Here is a 14,730-nt window from a genome sequence, read left to right on the forward strand (position 1 = left end):
TATGGCATGTTGAGTATGTATTGTCAGGTGGAGGGGGGGGGTGTATGTCATAGAATTAATTACTTTTACCAAGTATTCAGTTGTGGAGTGCCACATGATGTTTTCATGGGGTGAGAAAGCTTATCCAGGTGAGTTAAACCTTTTGTATTTCTGCCTTTGGCCTCCCCAATTTGCATAGCTGAAGGCTGGGGAGAGGAGTTAAGGCATCTGTGAATGTTAGATTAATTCAACCTCGCAAGTAGTTTAAGCTGGGGTCTTTAAAACAGGGAGGAACTAGCAGGGTAAGGAGTGTTATTGAATCAGGAAGTGATTTAGACTGAGGTGTGCATACCCCTGGTGGAGGACAGAAGACTTTATTTACTAGGAGCGGGTGACTTGGATAGCTTAAGGGGTCTGTATTCAGATTTATGTAGCTTAAAGGGTCTGTATTCAGATCCTTCATAAAAATTCACCTGTCTACTGTGGTCTGCTGGTAAGCCAGTTCTCACCCAGCCTGCATCTTTCTATGGTACATTGCTCTATGGGGTGAAAATGTACAGGACACGAGGCGTTCCTAGAAATTTGTGGAAGTTCCAAGAGAGGACGTTTCCATGCAAAGTATGGGAAAAGGCTGTACCTAATTTTATCTGTGTGACAATGGTTCATTTGTTCCAGAATTCAGAAATTAGAAAGTTACCGGCTAGGGATATACAGTTGAACCTTGAACAACATGGGTTTAACTCTGTGGGTTGTACTGTTTTGTTTACAATAAACACATACTACACAGTCCACAGTTGTTTGAGTCCTCAGATGGTGAAAGCACAGGCAAATAAGACGGGGTAACTCTAAAGTTATATAAGGATTTTTGACTGGGTGGTACCCCTAACCTATGTATTGTTCAGGGGTCAAATGTATGTTTATTTGAAAAATTCGTTTGGGAATGGATTGCTAAGGATTTTGCTGGTTAGGTTATGTGATTTTTCCCCCCCTGAATTAAGCTAAACTAGGAGCTTGGAAGTTTTGATTAAAATACACATTGTTTGGGAATTCCCTGGCAGTCCAGTGGTTAGGACTTGATACCCTCACTGAGGGCCTGCATTCAATCCCTGGTCCAGGAACTAAAATCCCACATGCTGCACTGTGCAGCCAATAAAAAATAAAAAAAATAAACATTGTGGGAAACGGTTTGTTAAAACACTGAATGTAGGCAAGAGTCTCCATCCGTTGGGGAGACCCACAATATCTGTGCTTCTTCATTCCTCTACACTGTAATGACCCTGTTACACCAGGGATAAAACATTGGATAGAAAAAAAATAGGGTTCAAGGTGAAAATGAATGCTGAACCTGGTGGTCCTAAATCCCAGCTTGCTCAATAAAGCCAGATTCATGTAGTAAATCAGGATCATTTGCGTGCAGAGATTTCTCTTGCGATGTTTATAGGCACAGCTTATCCTTTTCTCAGGGTAGGTCTTAATTGGCTCTCCCATGAGTTTAAAAACTGATTTAAACTAAGAGCCTAAGAGCTAAGAATTGTTTTAGCTGTTTATCTATTGGTACTTGAGGATAATCCCAAACTAACTGATTTTGGAGTACTAGAAGTAACTCACAAAAGGGCTTTTTCCATGTGCTTCAGGTTCTAAAATAGCCCCATCCCACCTCCCAATCCACCAGTTACAAAGAACTCAAATGGTGTCTGATGGGCAACCAGGATATCCAATTTCTACGTATGGGAAAGTTACCTCCTGTATAGACATCCATCTATCCCAGAAAAGAAAGCCACTTAAGTTGTCAGAAGTAGCCCACAGGTCAGTTTGAGTTTCTCAAGGTATTTGGACTGCAAGATCAGCAGCCTTCTCTGCTTAAGCTATCGTGGACTGATGTTCTAGTAGTTGATCACAGAAAAGATGATATAAACCTTTGAGCCCCTGCCTCCACCCCCCACCCTTCACCTCCAACTTAATTTATTGAACTGTTAGGAGGGGGAAAGTTAATTGCAGTCTCAGCACCTCCCTAACATTTCAGATGTGTTCTCCAGTCTCGATGTGTAAAGCCAGGTAGACCCCTCTGGGCTCTTCCAGGCATTGGCCCAATGTGCACCTGTGAGGTATTGGATTTCAGGTCAATTCCCTGTGGTCAAGATTCATTGAGAACCAAAGCAATCTTAGGAAAGAAAAGTGGAGCTGGAGGAATCAGGCTCCCTGATTTCAGACTATACTACAAAGCTATAGTAATCAAGACAGTATGGTACTGTCACAAAAACAAATACAGATCAATGGAACAGGATAGAAAGCCCAGAGATAAACCTATGTACATATGGTCACCTTATCTTTGACAAAGGAGGCAAGAATATACAGTGGAGAAAAGACAGCCTCTTCAATAAGTGGAGCTGGGAAAACTGGATAGCTACATGTAGAAGAATGAAATTAGAACACTTCCTTAAAACACTTCCTGACACCATACACAGAAATAAACTCAAAATGGATTAAAGACCTAAATGTAAGGCTAGACACTGTAAACCTCTTAGAGGAAAACAGGCAGAACACTCTGACATAAATCACAGCAAGATCTTTTTCGACCCACCTCCGAGAGTAATGGAAATCAAAAAACAAATGGGACCTAATGAAACTTAAAATCTTTTGCACAGCAAAGGAAACCATAAACGACGAAAAGACAACCCTTGGAATGGGAGAAAATATTTGCAAACGAAGCAACTGACAAAGGATTAATCTCCAAAATATACAAGTAGCTCATGCAGCTCAATATCAAAAAAACAACCCAATCCAAAAATGTTCGGAAGACCTAAGTAAACATTTCTCCAAAGAAGACATACAGATTGCCAACAAACTTGAAAAGATAACTCTATCACTAATGGTTAGACAAATGCAAATCAAAACCACAATGAGTTATCACCTCACACTGGTCAGAATAGCCATCAAAAAATCTACAAACAGTAAATGCTGGAGAGGGTGTGGAGAAAAGGGAACCCTCTTGCACTGTTGGTGGGAATGTAAATTGTTACAGCCACTATGGAGAACAGTATGGAGGTTCCTTAAAAAACTAAAAGTAGAACTACCATGTGACCCAGCAATCCCACTACTGGGCATATACCCTGAGAAAACCATAATTCAAAAAGAGACATGCACCACAATGTTCATTGCAGCACTATTTAACAATAGCCAGGACATGGAAGCAGCCTAAGTGTCCATCGACAGATGAATGGATAAAGAAGATGTGGCACATAGTATACAATGGAATATTACTCTGCCATAAAAGGAAACGAAATTGAGTTATTTGTAGTGAGGTGGATGGACCTAGAGTCTGTCATACGGAGTGAAGTATGTCAGAAAGAGAAAAACAAGTACCGTATGCTGATGCACGTATATGGAATCTAATGAAACAGTACTGGTGAACCTAGTGGCAAGGCAGGAATAAAGACGTAGAGAACGGACTCAACGCAGTGGGGGAAGGGGAAGCTGGGATGAAGTAAGAGATGGCTAGTGGGAAGCTGCTGCATAACACAGGGAGATCAGCTGGATGCTTTGTGAAGACATAGAGGGGTCTTAGAGACCTCTCTAGGTCATAGAGAGGATGGGAGAGAGGCTCAAGAGGGAGGGGATATGGGGATATATGAATACTTACAGTTGATTCACTTTGTTGTACAACAGATACTAACACAACATAGTAAAGCAATTATACTCCAATAAAGACATTAAAAAAAATTCATTGAGGTCCTGAAACACCCTTTCCTTCAACCTCAATTCCTGGATTTTCACTTTTCTTTGCCTACCTCTCCATAGCTTAGCATGTATGAGGAAAAAATTATTCACTGCCTATCACACTATTTAGGTTAATGTGTTTTTTAGTTTACACATTTAGCTTATTTATTCTTTCAGTAACTGTTAGGTGTAGAGGGGTGTGCATTTCATATGCACTAACAAGCTAATAGGCCTCTCAACAGAGACTGAGCAATAGATGAAAGCATGGGCTAAAGTCTACTTTCATTTATTTGTTCAGTAAATACTAATTGCCCATGTGCTTGGCACTTTGCTTCTGAGTCCAGGTTGCCTATTAAAACAGAGGCGTCCAGGGACTTCCCTGGTGGTCCAGTGGTTAAGACTCCACGTTTCCTCTGGGGGAGCACGGGTACCATCCTTGGTCAGGGAATGGCGAGGCCAAAGAAAAAACAAAACAGAGGCATCCGGTTAAGAACCTAAGAGAGCTGAGTCGCGCCTCTGACACATTGATCTGTGTGACCTTCGCTGAGTTACCTAACCTCTCTGTCTTCAATTTTCTAATCTTTAGGACAGTCATTCCTATATCATAGTATTTTGATGTAGTTTAAGTAATATAAAATATTTATTAAGTACCTAATATGTGCCAGACATTTCTAAGTGCTAAAGACATAAGCAGTGATCAAGTTCCTGGTCTCAGAGCTTTTTTAAAGAAAAAATTTTATTTATTTTTTGCTGCGTTGGGTCTTCGTTGCTGCGCGTGGGCTTTCTCTAGTTGCGGTGAGCGGAGGCTACTCTTCGTTGCGGTGCACAGGCTTCTCACTGCGGTGGCTTCTCTCGTTGAGGAGTACGGGCTCTAGGTGCGCAGGCTTCAGTAGTCGTGGCATGTGGGCTCAGTAGTTGTGGCTCGCGGGCTCTAGAGCTAAGGCTCAGTAGTTGTGGTGCACAGGCTTAGTTGCTCTGAGGCATGTGGGATCTTCCTGGACCAGGGCACGAACCCGTGTGCCCTGTGTTGGCAGGCGGATTCTCAACCACTGCTCCACCAGGGAAGCCCTTTTTTTTTTTTTTTTTTTTTTTTAAACAAGCTTTTATTGAGAAATATCTTCGACATTATTTTGGGAATTGTCCTCCTTCTCAAGAGTGTATCTGTCTTTGTCTCTCTCTCTCCCCCTTATAAATCTAAATGTTATTTCATCACTAAATGAAATATATTAATAAAAAATACAGAGAGGAACATATTTAATGAGCAGACTTTTAAAAGATGATTCATATTCAATATATCTCTATGTAGGGAAGCCCTTTTTTTTTTTTTTTTTTTTTTTTTTTTGCGGTACGCGGGCCTCTCACTGTTGTGGCCTCTCCCATTGCGGAGCACAGGCTCCGGACGCGCAGGCTCAGCGGCCATGGCTCACGGGCCTAGCCGCTCTGTGCATGTGGGATCTTCCCGGACCAGGGCATGAACCCGTGTCCCCTGCATCGGCCGGCGGACTCTCAACCACTGCGCCACCAGGGAAGTCCAGGAAGCCCTTTTTTTGCTTATTGATATCCAATTGTTGCAGCACTATTTGTTGAAAAGACTATCCCTTCTTTATTGCATTTCTTTGCACTTTTGTCAAAAATCAATTCACTATATATTTGTAGGACTATTTCTGGACTCTTTTCTCTTCCATTGATCTATTTGTCTGTCTTTATGCCAGTACCATATTATCTTGACCACTGAGGCTTTATAATAAGTGCTCCCTCAGGTTGTACTCCTGGCTAATTCCTTCTCATCTTTGGCCCTCAGCCAAGACCACATTACTCTTAGAAGCCCTCTCTGACACCTCCAAACAAGAGTTGCTGCTCCTTTCTGCTCTCCCATTGCACCTATCCCAGCATTGGTCTCCCTTTATGGTTACTGATGGTTTGTCTCCCTTTCCATATAGATCGTAAGCTCTTTGAGGACACGACCTCCAGGGGTCCCAGAAGCACTGTTTGAAAAATATTGGAAACAAAACAAAACGAAACCCCACACACAAATGCTATAATTGCAGAATAGCTCCAAAAGCAAAGAATGTGACACTGAAGAAACCAAACCGTTGGCTATTAGGAAGTATCATCATGTAACCATGTAATGGGAATAATTCCTCTGCTGATGTTAAGAAGGAGACTGAGAGTGCAAATACATAAGGTGCAAAAATGCTGGTATTGAAAACCGAGCATAGAAAAGTTGAGGACCCTTATTTTAACCACCTAGAATGGCCAGTGGGGACAGAGGCTTAGAATCTGCTGCCCAGATCCTCTGAGGACTTTCCCTTCCAGCCCCTCTGTTCCACTGGAGCGGGTACGCGGGCCTCTCACTGTTGTAGCCTCTTCCGTTGCGGAGCACAGGCTCCAGATGCGCAGGCTCAGCGGCCATGGCTCACGGGCCCAGCCGCTCCACGGCATGTGGGATCTTCCCAGACCGGGGCACGAACCTGTGTCCCCTGCATCGGCAGGCGGACTCTCAACCACTGCGCCACCAGGGAAGCCCCTAGGTGCTTTTACCTCCCAACTCTGGCATAGTTCAAATGTACCTTGCCTTCTGTATGAAGGTCATGATTTTCTGGTTACTCCTGCTCTCCCATTTCTAATCTTTTTTTTTTTTTTTTTCCTAATCTTTTTTTTTTTAACATCTTTATAGAGGTATAAAGATATAATTATATATCTTTATATATAAGATATAATTGCTTTACATTGTTATGTTAGTTGTTGCTGTATTACAAAGTCAATCAGCTATATGTATGCATATATCCCCTCCCTCTTGCATCTCCCTCCCACCCTCCCTATCCCACTCCTCTAGGTGGTCACAAAGCACCTGAGTTGATCTCCCTGTGCTATGCGGCTGCTTCCTACTACCTGTTTTACATTTGGTAGTGTATATATGTCAATGCCACCCTCTCACTTCGTCCCAGCTTACCCTTTCCCCTCCCTGTGTCCTCAAGTCCACTCTCTACATCTGCGTCTTTATTCCTGTCCTGCCCCTAGGTTCTAATATTTAAACACAATAAATTGCGAAGCCCAGATTTGGACCTATCCAATTCCAAATTCTGCCTTCTTTATCCTTCGCTGAGCTGTCTCCTAAAGCGAAAGTGCCAATCTATGTATTTCTTTTTTTAAAACATTTATTTATTTATTTTTGTCTGCGTTTGGGTCTCTGTTGCGGAGCATGGGCTTTAGGTACGCGGGCTTCAGTAGTTGTGGCTCGCGGGCTCTAGAGCGCAGACTCAGTAGTTGTGGTGCACGGGCTTAGTTGCTCCACAGCATGTGGGATCTTCCCGGACTAGGGCTGAAACCTGCATCTCCTGCATTGGCAGGCAGATTCTTAACCACTGCACCACCAGGGAAATTCTGTGTATGTATTTTGAGCAGCACCTATCCCCAGCAAAAGAATCAACATCAGTTACTTCTGTGGGACAGTCCCTCCTAAGTTAACTCAGGAGACCAAAGTATAAAACTGAGGGTTGTTTAATCAAAACAGGATTAGGGCTGAAGTAGTAATTTGCCCCTCTCTACTCTAGGGACAATTTTATCTAGGAAAAATCGTCTCTGTATAAACACAGCACACCCTCTATTACTCTATAAGCAGGATACCTTCCTACTAACCTTTCTAAATTGTCATTTAAAAAAACAAAAATGAATTTGCAAAAAAAAAGCATTTGCTGTGTTTGTACATGGAACAGTTCTGGAGGATTCTCAAGAAACGGTAGCAGTGGTTGCCTCCAGGCTGTGGACACTGGTCCAAGCCATCATCGCCTCTCACCTAGATTACAGCAGTGACCTCATAACTGGTCCTCTTGCCCCTACTCTCACCCCTTATAGTTGATTCACTACACAGCAACAAGACTTGATTATTTAGACAAATAAACCCAATCCTGTCACTCCCCGACTCAAATCCTTCTAATAAGCTTCGTTCTGCAATTAAAGTAAAATCCCAGCTCCGTGCTGTGAATGTGAGCCTCTGCATGATGTGGCTCCTCGCTTCTTCTCTGACCGCCTGCCCAGGACCCTCTCTGCTCCAGCCACATGGACTTCCTTCTTTCTGTTCCTCAGACACTCCAAACTCATTCCTACCTCAGGGCCTGTGCTCTTGCGGGTTGCTCTGCCGGGAATGCTCTTCCTTCAGATCAACCACAACTGGTCCTTCTTGTCACTCAAGGCTTGGTGCACATGTCACCCGACAGAATCCCCCTCTGAGGATTCTGTCTAAAGAAGCCCCTCCCCAGGCACACCAGTGGTCACTTCCCCAGTGCCTTGTTTTGTTTATGTCATGCCACTTACTACTGCAGTTATTTCTTGAGTTGTCCGTTGACTGTCTACCCTCCCTAGAATGTAAGCTCCTTGAGGGCAGAGGCCTTATCTCGTTTTACTACTGTTTACTCAGTGTTTAGAACAGTGCATGGCACTGAATCAATGAATGATGTCTGAGGTCACATAGGAAGGTTTCAGGTCGTGGACTGTTTTGTTAGTTCCCACGGTTGCTGTAACAAATTACCACAAAGCTTGAAACAACACAGATTTATTATCTTACAGTTCTAGATGTCAAAAGTATGAAATGGGGGCTTCCCTGGTGGCGCAGTGGTTAAGAATCTGCCTGCCAATGCAGGGGACATGGGTTCGAGCCCTGGTCCAGGAAGATCCCACATGCCGTGGAGCAACTAAACCTGTGCACCACAACTACTGAGCCTGCGCTCTAGAGCCCAGGAGCCACAACTACTGAAGCCCGTGCTCTGCAACAAGAGAAACCACCACAATGAGAAGCCCGCGCACCGCAACGAAGAGTAGGCCCCACTCACTGCAACTAGAGAAAGCTCGCATGCAGCAACGAAGACCCAACGCAGCCAAAAAATTTTTTTAAAATTTAAAAAAACAGGGCTTCCCTGGTGATGCAGTGGTTGAGAGTACGCCTGCTGATGCAGGGGACACGGGTTTGTGCCCCGGTCTGGGAAGATCCCACATGCTGCGGAGCGGCTGGGCCCGTGAGCCATGGCCGCTGAGCCTGCGTGTCCGGAGCCTGTGCTCCACAACGGGAGAGGCCACAACAGTGAGAGGCCCGCGTACCACACACACACAAAAAAAAACAATTAAAAAAAAACAATAAACAAAAAACACAATTAGAACAAGGGAGGGACTTCCTTGTTGGTCCAGTGGGTAAGACTCTGCGCTCCCCATGTAGAGGGCCTGGTTCGATCCCTGGTCAGGGAAATAGATCCCACATGCATGCTGCAACTGAGAGTCCGCATGCTGCAACGAAGATCCCACGTGCCACAACTAAGACCTGGCACGGCCTAAATAAATAAATATTTTAAAAAGAAAAACAAGGGAATGACCCTGGCATAAACTACGTGGTCCAGAGGACTGACTGCAGTGAGAAGGACTCTGGGATCTCCCCTCTGCTCAGGACACGTGGCTGTCATTCTAGCTGAAGGCTTTTCTCAAACTGACCCCTTTAAACATAGGCAGTTCATTGTATGTGAATTATGCCCCAATAAAGCTGTTTAAGAAGAAATGTCTTTCTCCATAAAGAGACCATCTGGACCAATCCCATCATATCTCCCCTTCCTTCCTTCCTTCCTTCCTTCCTTCCTTCCTTCCTCCCTCCCTCCCTCCCTCCCTCCCTCTTTCCCTCCCTCCCTCTCTCCCTTCCCTCCTTCCTTCCTTCCTCCCTCCCTCCCTCTTTGGCTCCCTCCCTCTCTCCCTCTCTCCCTCCCTCCCTCTCTCCCTTCCCTCCTTCCTTCCTTCCTCCCTCCCTCTCTCCCTTCCCTCCTTCCTTCCTTCCTCCCTCCCTGCCTCATTCCCTCCCTCTCTCTCTCCCTTCCTTCCTTCCTTCCTTCCTCCCTCCCTCCCTCTTTGGCTCCCTCCCTCTCTCCCTCTCTCCCTCCCTCCCTCTCTCCCTTCCCTCCTTCCTTCCTTCCTCCCTCCCTCTCTCCCTTCCCTCCTTCCTTCCTTCCTCCCTCCCTGCCTCATTCCCTCCCTCTCTCTCTCCCTTCCTTCCTTCCTTCCTTCCTCCCTCCCTCCCTCCCTCTCTCCCTTCCTTCCCTCCTTCCTTCCTTCCTCCCTCTCTCCCTTCTTTCCTTCCTTCCTCCCTCCCTCTCTCCCTTCCTTCCTTCCTTCCTTCCTTCCTTCCTTCCTTCTTTCCTCCCTCCCTGCCTCCCTCCCTCCCTCCCTCCCTCCCTTCCTTCCCTCCTTCCTTCCTTCCTCCCTCCCTCCCTCTTTCGCTCCCTCCCTCCCTCCCTCTTTTGCTCCCTCCCTCCCTCCCTCTCTCCCTTCCCTCCTTCCTTCCTTCCTCCCTCCCTCTCTCCCTTCCCTCCTTCCTTCCTTCCTCCCTCCCTGCCTCATTCCATCCCTCTCTCCCTTCCTTCCTTCCTTCCTCCCTCCCTCCCTCTCTCCCTTCCTTCCCTCCTTCCTTCCTTCCTTCCTCCCTCCCTCCCTCTCTCCCTTCTTTCCTTCCTTCCTCCCTCCCTCCCTCCCTGCCTCTCTCCCTCCCTCCCTCCCTCCCTCCCTTCCTTCTCCCCATTCAGTCCGACACTGCTGTATGCCTCCTTGCCCACCACAGTCCCAGCCTGTTCCCTCTGCTCTAACTGCCTCCTCTGTGCTCTTCTGAATCCCCACTTTGTGATGAGCACCCTCGGAAGACTCCTTTGTCTCTTGACCTTAACTGAAACCTACCTGTGTCTGTCCAGAGCACACCTCTTTGCTGGCTGCCTTCTCCGGGTTTCTCTCATACTCCAAATAACTCAGGGGCAGGGGGTTGGGGTAGTGTCCCATTTGCTCCTTAATGTCTTACAGACCACCCACTACTCCCTTCTGCTGGCAACCCCTCTGCTCTTTACAGACTCACTCAGTCAGGCTCTGACACCCTCTCCCTCCATGATGCTCTTGTTCGCCCCTCAGGTCACTGACTCTTACTCACTGAAAACTTCAGCTCCTGATTCACTGTCTTCTTCTGCAGACCATCCTCTTTTATTATTCTTAGTGCCCTCAACATCCATTTGGATCTCCCATCTAATACTCTGACTTCTCAGTTTCTTGACCACCTTGCCCTCCGTGATCTTTCCTCTACCCCACCAGTCATAACTTAGACCTTGGCATCACCAAAAAACTGTGCCATCTTAGAAACTTCAAACTTAGCTCTCCAATAACCACCTCACCTTCAGGTCACTGGCTCAACCATGCTTACCTCAATAGTTTGTCTCCTTCACATTCACCTCCAATCCATAGATCCTACTATTTCCTGAGCATCCAACAGTCTCACCTACTTCTCCAAAAATCTTGGTTTCTTTAATGGGAAATGGCCATTAGAGGACTTCCCTGGTGGCACAGTGGTTAAGAATCTGCCTGCCAATGCAAGGGGACACAGGTTCGAGCCCTGGTCTGGGAAGATCCCACATGCTGCAGAGCAACTAAGCCCCTGCGCCACAGCTACTGAGCCTGCACTCTAGAGCCCATGAGCCACAACTACTGAGCCCACGTGCCACAGCTAACTGAAGCCCACGTGCCGAGAGCCCATGCTCCGCAACAAGGGAAGCCACTGCAATGAGAAGCCCTCGCACCGCAACGAAGAGTAGCCCCTGCTCCCTGCAACTAGAGGAAGCCCACGCGCAGCAATGAAGACCCAATGCAGACAAAAATAAATAAATAAATATTTTAAAAAATGGCCGTTAGAGAGCACCATGAACTAGGAGAACTCATTACTATCACGTTGGTCACTCTAGGTCTTCTCAGTGGACAAAGCTATGTATGTATAGTGTTCATACTGACTTTTCTAGTTCAAATTTGGAACTATAAAACTACCAAAAAAATCTATATTTTCTTTCTTCCATCAAAAATTGTGGTTCTTTGGGAGTTCCTTGGTGGTCTAATGGTTAGGATTCGGTGCTTTCACGGCTGGGGCCTGGGTTCAATCCCTCGCTGGGAAACTGAGATCCCTGCAAGCTGTGCAGCACAGAAAAAAAAAAAAAAGTGCTCCTTCTTAGAGATTGCCCCTAAGTTTACATGATGCTGTTTCTTCCCAGGTTCTAAATCACATGCTTCACACTCTAGCCACAGGCAAACAGGCACTAAACAGGCATTAGTCAGAATTAGCTGGAAGTTGAAGACTTGAGTCTTTGATGTGTCTGGATGAATTTTTTTGTTTTGCTAGTGGGTATATGTTTTCATCTGTGGATGACTTGCTTGGAGTGCAGGTTTTGGAGACCTTTTATATAAAGGTATGAAGAGTTGGGTTGGCTACAAGGCATGGAACAAGGAGTTTCAAGCAAAGGCAGACCTGCTCTTACCCTGAAGATTTCAAAGGCATTAATGACAGCAGTAATCTTGCAGCTTACTAGTTGACAGGCAGCTGGATGGATGCTCATGGGACAGAAGATCAAACAACTTTCAATTTTAATAAATCTCTATAAACCAAATAATAATAATCATGGTTCTTAAGGGCACAGAAATAGAGAAATAGAATATTTCATAATTTCTTATTTGCTTTACCCCACATTACACAGTCTCAGAATACACCAGTAATACCACCTCCACCAATTATGATTACTGAAAACAGATTAAAAAAATTTTTTGTAATGCCATCCCCATTCTCCTCCCATTTTTTATGGTTATAATATCTACATTGTCAGATCATATGGTCATTACATACTACTATACTCTCTCTTTTAACCTTTATTCAGTCTCAGTTCTGCAAATAAATAATATTACAATGTTCACACACAACCCTTATGTTGATGTCTCTCTAGGAAGTTTGGTTGTCTGAAGTGCATTTGCTAGTGGATTTCTTAGGAAAGACTCATGGGAACAATACTCCCCGAGTTCCTCCATATTGGTAACAATTTGTCTGTGGCCATTATAGTTGAAGGTTAGTTTGCTTTGGCTCACATGTACTTTTCTTGAATATTTAAAATATGTCAACTTCATTTTTTTCTTACATAAAGCACTGCTGTCAGAAAGTCTCATAATTATCTAACTTGTCACTTATGAATCATACTCTTTTTGTCTGGTCATGGATTTTTTTTTTCCTATAAGTCTAGTAATTTTATTAGAATATGTCTTGGTGTTGGTCATTCTAGGTCAAAGTTTTTAAGTATCTTCTATATTCTTTTAATATGTAGTTTTGAAATTTTTAATTTTAGGAAAAGTTTTCTTGAGTAGTATTTGGTGTTTTTTTTCTGTCCCCTTGCTTTGTTTTTCTTTTTCAGAGATTTCTATTAACCTGTTAGTGGGGTCCATGAAGACACTCAAAGAAAGTTACCTAAGGATAATTGGAGATGAGGCCTTTGGCAGGTGATTGGGTCATTAGGGTGGAGCCCTCATGATGAGATTAGTGCCCTTATAAGAAGAGACAGGAGAGACTTTGCTTCCTCTCTCTCAGCCATGTGAGGATACAGGGAGAAGGTGGCTGTCTATAAGCCAGGAAGTGGGTCCTCCTCAAACACTGGATCTACAAAGCCTTGATCTTAGACTCACCCTCTAGAACGATGAGAAATAAATGGTTGTCATTTAAGCCAAAAATAAATAAATAAATAAAAGACAATATGAGCCAAGGGTTGTATAATGTCTTCCTTTTCCGTCTTTAATATTATCATTTTCTCTTAAATCCTCTTAACTTCATTTCTTTTTACTTTAAAAATTTACCTCTTTTTCATCTTTTTTTAAGGCATTATTTATTGTGTTTATTTTCTCATCATGTTCCTCATAGTTTAGTCTTTTTTTTTTTTTTTTGGTCTCTCTGTGTGGCTTGCAAGATCTTAGTTCCCCGACCAGGGATTGAACCCAGGCCCTCAGCAGTGAAAGCGCAGAATCCTAACCCCTGGACCGCCAGGGAATTCCCTAGTCTTCATTTCTAAAATGTTTTTTCTTTTACTCTAATTTTTCCTCGAGTTCTACCACTTTAAGCATTTTTGATGTTGTTAATTTCATCCATTTTGTGTGCCTATTTCTCTGGCATGCTTTCTTTGTCTGTAGGGATGCTTTTCTGTTTCTGATTCTCTTTTTTCTAATAGAAATTTTGTATAGGATTTAACTTGTTACTTTCTGTTGCTCATTTTTACCTGAATTTAATATTTTGAAGGATTTGTTCAGATAGCTTTCCTATCTAGACAGAGCTCCCTCTTCTGCTGCTTTGAGTAGTGTTCAGAAATATAGTGGCTTGCTGTCTGAGATTTCCAGCTTCGTACCGCACCCTACTTTTCTCCGGACCTTCTCTTCCTTTGTCTCTGTTGTCCCTGTCCTGCTCAACTTTGATTCCTCTCTCATCAGTCTTTCTTCAGTATGGGGCCTATCCTGAAAGGAAGCCCTGGATAGTCAGTTTGGAGAGTTCAAAGGGGGTGAAGTTACTCCAAACTCTTCAGTCCTTACTGACATGCACAGGCCCTTGTCTTCGCCCGCCACTGGGGGGGTGCAAAACCTCTCTCTGTTTCAGCTGCCATTGTCAGATTGGCCTGCCAGGCTTTCTGTTTGGAGCTTCTCCTGTTCTCATATTCTCTGACACCCCGGTTGCTTCCTCAGCTCTCTCCTGCATAGACACCCATAACAAGCAGGTCCTGTGACTTTCGGTGTTCATTCTCATTGCTTGTATTTTGGGGTTTGTGGGGATACCTTGTCATCTAATTTTTTTATAAATGTTGCCCATGGGACTTCCCCGGTGGTGCAGTGGTTAAGAATCCGCCTGCCAATGCAGGGGACACAGGTTCGAGCCCTGGTGGGGGAAGATCCCATATGCTGCGGAGCAACTAAGCTCATGTGCCACAACTACTGAGCCTGCGCTCTAGAGCCCGGGAGCCACAACTGTTGAAGCCCTCACGCCTAGAGCCCGTGATCCGCAATGAGAAGCCCGCGCACCGCAAGGAAGAGTAGCCCCCGCTCGTGGCAACTAGAGAAAGACCGCACGCAGCAACAAACACCAAACGCAGCCAAAAATAAATAAAAATACAAATAAATAAGTTTATATATTAAAAAAGAAGAATGTAAGTTCCATGAGAGCTCAGGAACAGCACCTGGCAA

Source organism: Pseudorca crassidens, chromosome 11 (genome assembly GCF_039906515.1).
Source record: "Pseudorca crassidens isolate mPseCra1 chromosome 11, mPseCra1.hap1, whole genome shotgun sequence".
Lineage (NCBI taxonomy): Eukaryota > Metazoa > Chordata > Mammalia > Artiodactyla > Delphinidae > Pseudorca > Pseudorca crassidens.